Source organism: Trichosurus vulpecula, unplaced genomic scaffold, assembly GCF_011100635.1.
Source record: "Trichosurus vulpecula isolate mTriVul1 unplaced genomic scaffold, mTriVul1.pri scaffold_190_arrow_ctg1, whole genome shotgun sequence".
Lineage (NCBI taxonomy): Eukaryota > Metazoa > Chordata > Mammalia > Diprotodontia > Phalangeridae > Trichosurus > Trichosurus vulpecula.
In genome coordinates this window covers 1-7,810 of record NW_023494474.1, presented here as the reverse complement: position 1 = coordinate 7,810, position 7,810 = coordinate 1, and the positions used below count along the sequence as shown (strand labels likewise).

Here is a 7,810-nt window from a genome sequence, read left to right as displayed (position 1 = left end):
CCAACTGTCATGAGAAGGAGGTCTGTAGGCTTTAGAAGACTGCCAAAGTGGGGAGTCCAAGACAAAAAGAAAAGTTGAGAAGTTTAACCCTTTGTTTAAAAACAGACGTACCTGGGCATCAGGAGGCACAGAAAGATTTTCTTTTGTTGGCCTTTTTTAGAATGATCTCAGAATTATTGTCATTTTTTTAAAATATATTACCTTTTCAAGGAAATCCTTCAGTGGAAAAATGGGGAAAATAGTCGGGGCATTTCCAAAAAGGGAGAACTTTATATTTATTAGTTTCAATTAGACTCCATCCCATCTCTCTTTGTGACTTGTGTGTGTATATGTGTATTTGTGGTGTGTGTGTGTGTGTGTGTGTGTGTGTGTGTGTGAGAGAGAGAGAGAGAGAGAGAGAGAGAGAGATAGTCTTCCATCTGAACCTGTCCCTGTTCTCAGGACCAATTTGTCCGTTAGAAAGAGTACATGGTTGAAGAAATCAGAAAACCTGGGTTCTAGCCTTGTTTTTGTCACTTACTATTTTCTTGTGGGCAAATAAATCTCTTAATCATCCCACCTTAACATTCTGGATTTAAATTCTGGCTTTATAATTTAAATATTAGCCATACCTATGATTTGGTGCACAATTCTACATGTGTCTTTTTTCTCATGTATAAGCCAGGGCAGCTGGTGATGTAGAGGACAGAACACTAGGCCTATAGTTTGGAAGACCTGAGTACAAATCTGGCCTCACACCCCTACTGTGGGTATGTGACGCTATTTTCTTCAGTTTTCCCTACTGTAAAATTGAGATGATAGTAGCACCTACCTCCTAGGGTTGTTGTGAGGGTCAAATGAGATAATATTTAGCTTAGCATACTGTTTGTCAACTAGTAGGTACTATATAAATGTTAAATAATTTTATTATTGTGAGTATTTACACTACCTCTGCCTCACAGGTTTTTTCAGGAAAGCACATTAGGTATAAAAGTTGTAATGGATAAATAATTTTCTCTTTTCACATTTGTCCAGTGGGGATAGTAAGATGTGAAACAGCTTAGGTGAAGACACTTTGCAAAGCTTCAAATGGGATGGAAAGCTTTCCTCATGTTTGACCCCAGACTATCATCTCTTCCCCTGATCCCCGTGCTGCTTTTCCCTTCTCCCAGGGTATATGGTGACTCCTTTCCCTCACTTTCACTGTCTCTTCTTCACCCTCAGCCTTGGTCCTGGTTCCTCCAAAAAATGTTTCTTGCCAGACCCAGCCAGTGCTAATACCATGTCCACCACAGCGGATTGCACCAATGTCTGAATTTGGTCCACATTACCACCAGACTGAGGCTGACCAGATGGTTTGCTTAAAACAACAGGTCATCATTGGCAAGTCCTCACAACTACCTGACTCTGGCCACCAGGAAAAAGCTGTGCCCCTTGTGAATAAGAAAAACACAGGTAAATCATCCCAACAAGAAAAATCTCAGCCCTTTATTTTCCAACAAGCCAGGAGTCCACCTTGCTGTGTCTGTTCATCCAGGCCTGAACTGATGAAGTCTAGCTCTGATTGCTGGACCACAGTGACTCTACAAGTGCTGGAGCACCACCCAAAGCCTTCACTTCATCTTAATGTCCAAGACATACCGGTCCCCAACAAGTTTCCTTTACGTTGAACTGAGGCTCCAAAAAGCCAGTACTACCAGACTAGGGATACACAGATCTCTGACCACCGAGATAAGGAATACCACCAGATCCAGACTGAGCAGAAGAGAGGCATATCCAGGTGTTTACATGACATCAAACCTTACACCATTGAGGAGCTTACTCACACTACAAATTTTTTTTTTATTTTTTTTTTCAGTTTTTAAAAGGAAGATTTATTTAACAAGTTTCACTTAGCGCAATACACCTAAAAGGAAATCACAATACAATGAAAGATTTAAATCAAGGCCTCAGAATTTAATACAAACACCAAGACCAAATCCTAAAGTGTCCGTATTGTGTCTCAAAATTGTCCCCATTAACTTAAAAAAAAAAAAAGCTTAAACGTACGTGCCTTACAGGATAGTAAACGAAATAAACTAGAACAAACATGCCAAATGTTTCACTTTTGAATCGCAGACACAGCTCCTATATTTGTTTTACAAAAAAGCATGTCTCCCAACATGCATCTCCAACAGTGTTCCATGTTATGTGGTATAAGAGCAACATTTAACATAATTGAAACTGCTTTAACCTAAATACGCTTGCTGCTTAAGTACACTCCTACAACATAACTACCTTGAGAAAAGCTGAAATTGTTTAACAGTTATAGTCTTTACTCAACTTGGTTATTACATCCTAGATGAATGTTTTTCTGTGTTCAAAAATATTGAACCTGAAAGTTTTTAAAACAATCCTGATTTCACTTACAGTAAGCATAAATCACAAGCTTGTATTGCAAAACTGTTAAACTTCGTTTTTGTTTGTTTTTTTTTTTCTTTAAAAAAAGTTGACCAAGAGTCAGTGATCAGGATTACATTCCCCATCCACCATTCATACTGGACATGCCAGACATCCCTCCCATTCCGTTCACTCCCATAGATGCACGGCTCCCGCTACTATAGTAGCTGCTGTTCATCGCTCCTTGGCTCCCTATGCAATGTTTGATTGAAAATCACTGGAGTTTTCCTGTAAAACTTGGTCATATCCGCTCATGCTGCTTTGACCACCATAGCCTCCTCCGTAACCCCCACTCAGCTGCTGGCTAGCTGGACCACCATAACTGGACTGGTTTGACAAGCCCATGCCTCCCATCATTTGGCTACCATAAGCACCACCGCTTGCTCCTGCTGTAGAATTCAAGAAGAGTTCTACATATCTGTGTTCGTAAGCACCACCGCTTGCTCCTGCTGTAGAATTCAAGAAGAGTTCTACATATCTGTGCTACATATTGGCTTTGTCTTTTGACATAGCTGCCACAGCATCTTCATGAGTAGCAAATTCAACATCTACTTCTCCAGTCACTCTGCCATCAGGTCCAATTTCAATGTGTACTCGAACAGGGTTGAGTGGTGAGAAAAAATTGTAAATATCATTTTCAGTAGCTCTGTAAGGTAATCCTCTCATGTGCACACAATGGCCTGTTGTACTCTGGAAAGTGGATCCACCATCTCCATATCTGTTTTGGGGAGAAATACCCTTTTCAAGCAAGAACATCATAGATGATGTGTCAGTGAGAAAACACAAGTCCTATGTCTCTGTTAAAGAAATTTGAAAGAAGGATCAACAATAAAACATGATCTTTTCTTTTGTATATCAATTGACCCCTCATATGCTGTCTCTTAAGCTTGGGCCTGAGCTTGTGTGTTATATGTTATTTTAAATATGGAATCACCACACGTTTCTTTTCCTGGGGTTGATAAGAGAAACTAATTATGGACTCTCTTAGTCAAGAAGTATTTATTGATGCTTAGTATAAGTCAGGCATGGTGCTCAGTGCTGGCAATACAAAGTCAGTCAGTAATTAGCATTTCTGAAGCACTAATTTTTTTCCAGGTACTGTGTTGAGAACAGGAATATTTGAAAAAGGCAAGAAAAGCAGTCTGTGCTCTCAAGGAGTTCACAGTCTTATGAGGAGACAAGTGAACAAGCATGTACCAAATATGTATGTATGTATGTGTGTATGCATCCAGATAGATAGATATACATATATACACTCATTTTGTTCCAAGTAGTAAACATAAACTACCAGTGATGCGCCTGAACAAAACCCTGTATGTAGTGAATAAGATCTAATTAGCATGGAAAGATGAGTTGGACCCAGATTGCCCATAACGTTAAATGCAAAACAGAAGAGGTTGGATTTTACCCTAGAGCCTCCTGGCAGTCCAATACACAACAGAATGTTCACAGCTGTACTTTTTGTAACAGGAATTACTCAGTTAGAAAGCATTTATTAAGTGCCTACTAAGTGCCAAGCCTTGTGCCAAGTGCCCATAGGAGAGATCTCATAGTTTTGCACAAAATTAGAAACAAAGCAGGTGCCCATTCTCTGGAAAATGGTTGAGTAAATTATGTGTAGGAATGTAGTGGCATGCTATTGTGCCATAAGAAATTATGAATATGAGGAATTAATAGAAATATAATTAATGTAACTAATGACCTAGAGCCATCCTTGCTCTTGGTTCATATAGGCTAAGATAGCCCTGGCAGACTGATAACTAAAGTGTCAGATACCCTAAATGCATCTATTTCCTCATTGTCCCTCACGTGGAATTTACTACAAGAAAATCTCCAAATAAAACACATCTCTAAGTTTTCACAAATGTGGGGAAATGGTACAGAGTTCCCACATAAATACTGAAGGTAGAAGTGCATATGGGTAGAGGTCAATTTTTATTTCAACCTAAAGACAATGCAAAAACTCTTAAAGACTCCTAGGACCCTATTAACATGTAGTGAAAAAGCCCAAAGCACTCACAGTTTCCCTAGAACAAGCCAAACTTGAAGATGCTTTTAGAATAAATGACATTCTGGGGGTTCTCTATCTCTCTCATAGGGTCCTAAGAGAGTCCTTTCTTGACTCATAGTGTCATCCTAGGCTTTGAATTCCTCCTAAAGGTAGGTACTCTTGGGGGTGCTGAATTCACAATCCCCATTCCATACAGAATAAATGTGATGGTCTATGAGGATATCCCAGTGAAATGAGGAAAATGTGAACCAGAAAGTTAAAATCTCGAACTCCGCGGTCAAGGACAAAATACTGTAAGCAGCCAGAAAGAAAGATTCAAAATACAATGGAGCCAATCAGGATCACACAAGATTTAGCTTTATAAAAGATTTATAGATTTACCTTTATAAAAGGACAGAGGGCTTAAAATACAATATTCTGGAAGGCAAAGGATCTAGGGTTACAACCAAGAATACCCTACCTAGCAGAACATTAAGGTTAACTATTTATATTCCTACATGAGAACATGATACATGTAACCCCCAAGAACTTGATCATTATTGGAACATTTAGAGAAAGTCTAGTTAGACAGAGGGCATGAGTGTGTGTGTATGATGTTGGAGTCATGTCAAAAGAAGAATGGAAGGATGCCCTGAGAGAAGGAGGCAGGGAGAGGAAGAATGGAGACAACTATGTCGTGTAGAAGAGGACGCAAGGAAGAGTTTTTACAGAGGAGGGGGAAATGGAGAGCGTGTGTTGCAACAATTCGGCTAGCAGCTATTGTGGGGGTGAAAGAACAACACAAGCCCAACAACAAGAATGCTGCCAGCACCGTTTCTTTGGATCTGCTTTACTAAGGAAAGTAATGTTAGGGGGTGAACAATCTTATTTCAATCCAACATACAAATATCATTCACTTAGTTCAGGGGGAAAAGCCAGCACCCTGAACTTCAGAGCAAATACAAGCAAATTCCAAACTTACATATAAACAGACCAAATACAATTCATAGTTACCCTCTGGGTTGACAAGCCAGGAGGCTCTTAGAGCAGCTGCCCAGAGTCCCATGCTAACACTCCTCCAGGAGGGAGAGCCTCAAGGAAATGGCTCTGTTCTCTCTTTTCATACAGTCTTTGGATGTCATGAAAGGTCATCTGAGTAACCAGAACTTAGGCACCTACTATTGGCTCTGGTCTTAGCAGCTCCCCTTAGGACCCTAAAGGCTTCATGCCCACATAGGCTTAGCATCTAGTAATTAGGGGTTTGGGCCTGGGGCTTTGCACCTAGTAGTAAAAGGGTGTGGGCCTGGGGTCTAGCACCTAGTAAGACTCAATCAAAGAGACTTAATTTATCATTCTAAAACAGTAAGAAAGCCCCACCTCAGTTACCAATGCAGAGCAGCAAGAAAATTCCTGAACCTCATTCACCTGAACCAGTTCAAGTAGAAAAGAAAAAAATGCACACGCACGCACGCACGCATGCATGCACATACACATTCACACACAGATACACATGCACACCATTCATTGGTTATAGAAATTCATCTTATCGAGCAGGCAATTAAGAAGAGAAGGGACTAACAACATTGCTGTTGTTGTGTACAGGGTTCTCCTAGTTTTACTCATTTTATTTGGCATATGTCTTCCCAAGTTTTTTCTGAAACCATCCAGCTTAGCATAATAGTATTCTGTAACCATCATATAACACAACTTGTTCAGTTATTCCCCAATTGATGGGCATCCCTCAATTTTTAATTCTTCACTACTGCAAAAAGCCCTATTATAAATATTTTTGTATATATAGTCCCTTTCCCTTTTTCTTGGATCTCTTTGGGATACAGACATAATAGTGGTATCACTTGTTCAGAGGGTATACGCAATTTCATGGGCATAGTTCCAAATCATTCTCCAGAATAGTTGGCCTAGTTCGCTACTACAACAGTGTGTTAATGTCCCAATTTCCTTTTCTGTCGTGTTAGCCAATCTGATAGGTGTGAGGTGGTACCTCAAAGTTGTTTTAATTTGCATTTCTCTAGTCAATGATTTAGACCATTTTTTCATATGACTATTTTCATATCACTATTGATAGCTTTGATTTCTTCTTCTAAAAACTATCTGTTCAGATATGACATTTCTTAAAGCTGCTTCCTTCCTCTATCAAGGAACTGTCTGTCAGGATTAGTTTTAGTTTGAAGTATGTGTCTTCCAGCCCTGAAACTCCTCTGGGGAGAGCCTGAGATATTTGTACTTTGTGCAGCATATCATGACTCTAATCCAGGGGTGAGGAACCTTTGGCTTTGAGGTCACATATGGCCTTCTAGGTCCTCAGGTGTAGCCTTTTGACTGAGTCCAAGTTTTACAGATCAGATATTTTTATTAAGGAGATGTGTTCTGTGAAGGAAGTTTGGATTCAGTCAAAGGGCTGCACTTGAGGACTGCGGAGTGCTCTATCTCCAGCACCCGCACTACTGTCCCCCCACTGCTAGCCCGTCCTCTCACTCACCAAGTCGCAGCATGATGAGTCTTCGGGGCGCCACCGGCCTCCACGACCCTCGTGGAGGAAGAACCAGACAGAACACCTGAGGTAATCAGGGAGCTCTTTATTCCGTGGCGACTACATCCCGGACCGCCGCACTTCCCCGAAGCGAGGGCTCTTATAGCTTTACCCCTCCCTATGCGAGCTCTATCGTCCAATCACAGGCTGAGTCCTACTTTATATCCTAATATGGCAATTACAGCAAGCTAGCTCTAAGTGTTCCCGCCCCCAACATCTCCCGTTCCCGCCCCCAACATCTCCCCCTTTTTGTTTTTACAAGGTGAAACAACCTGGTACAGCCTTGCAGATAGCTTTAGCAGGATAAATGAGACCCAGGCATCGCCGGGTGCGAGGTGCCCTGTCTTAGGTCGTCCCCTAATACCCTAAGCCTTACCCGTCCTAGGCACCCAACACCTTCGGGGCCTGTCTTAGGTGGCCGGGCACGGGGAAGTTGCCCGTCTCTGGGCACGCCTCGTCTTACCCCAAGGTGTTACATGTCTTCCATGGCGGCGAGCCAAACCTGTGGGTCTCCCCCAGCTTCCATGGCCATAATAGCCTTTTGGGTCAAGAGCATATAAAAGGGCCGTAGAGGCCCCTAGGCCTCCCCAGGTTGCAAACCAATTCTTCCTGAGTGTGCCTCAAATAGGGGGCTGACGTTACACAGAGGCCGGGGAGATGGCTTTGGCATAACCACTGAAAGATTGCTCCCTCGTCCCTCTGTGTAATTCACCCGGGCCACTGAGACCAATCCCCCTCTCAAAAAGGCAAGGGCGTTGAGACCCATACAGCTTCCCCCTCTCCCACACAATAACCAATATTTGTAAGGGTCTTCGACCCATCGCGTGCCATTTCTCCAGTCCAGTCCTGTG

At 41.9% G+C, this 7,810-nt stretch overlaps 1 pseudogene; it reads right to left on the bottom strand.

Annotated features, from left to right (window-relative positions):
- Window positions 1-2,272: 2,272 nt before the first annotated feature.
- On the bottom strand, window positions 2,273-3,174 carry LOC118833320 (annotated as a pseudogene).
- Between the last annotated feature and the right edge of the window lie 4,636 nt (window positions 3,175-7,810).